A 702-nucleotide genomic window follows, 5' to 3' on the forward strand; every position below is an offset into this window, starting at 1 on the left:
TCAGCGAGTCTATTTCTCGCTCGTTCCTGGCATACAGCTTGATGTCATCCATGTAGAGCAGGTGGCTGATTGTTGCCCCACTACGGAATCGGTATCCGTAGCCGCTCTTCATGAAGATCTGACTGAGGGGGTTCAGGCCTATGCAGAACAGCAGTGGTGATAGCGCATCTCCTTGGTATATGCCGCACTTGTTGACTTGGGCAATGGGTTTTGAGTTGGCCTCTAGGGTTGTCTTCCACATTTCCATTGAGTTCTGTATGAAGGTCCTTAGGTTCCTGTTGATCTTATACAGTTCCAGACATTCCAGTATCCATGTGTGTGGCATTGAGTCGTAGGCTTTCTTGTAGTCAATCCAGGCAGTGCACAGGTTGGTCTGTCTCTTCTTACAGTCTCAGGCGACTGTTCTATCGACCAGTAGCTGGTGCTTGGCTCCTCTGGTGTTACTGCCAATTCCTTTCTGTGCCTCGCTCATGTATTGAGCCACATGCTTACTCATTTTTGCCGCAATGATGCCTGACAGGGCCTTCCATGTTGTGCAGAGACAGGTAATTGGCCGGTAGTTGGATGGGATGGGTCCCTTCTGGGGGTCCTTCATGATTAGGACTGTCCTGCCTTGGGTTAGCCATTCTGGGTGGGTTCCATCCCTCAGCAGCTGGTTCATCTGTGCTGCTAGGCGTTCATGGAGTGCAGTTAGCTTCTTCA

This window comes from Neoarius graeffei, chromosome 24 (genome assembly GCF_027579695.1).
Source record: "Neoarius graeffei isolate fNeoGra1 chromosome 24, fNeoGra1.pri, whole genome shotgun sequence".
Classification (NCBI taxonomy): Eukaryota; Metazoa; Chordata; class Actinopteri; order Siluriformes; family Ariidae; genus Neoarius; species Neoarius graeffei.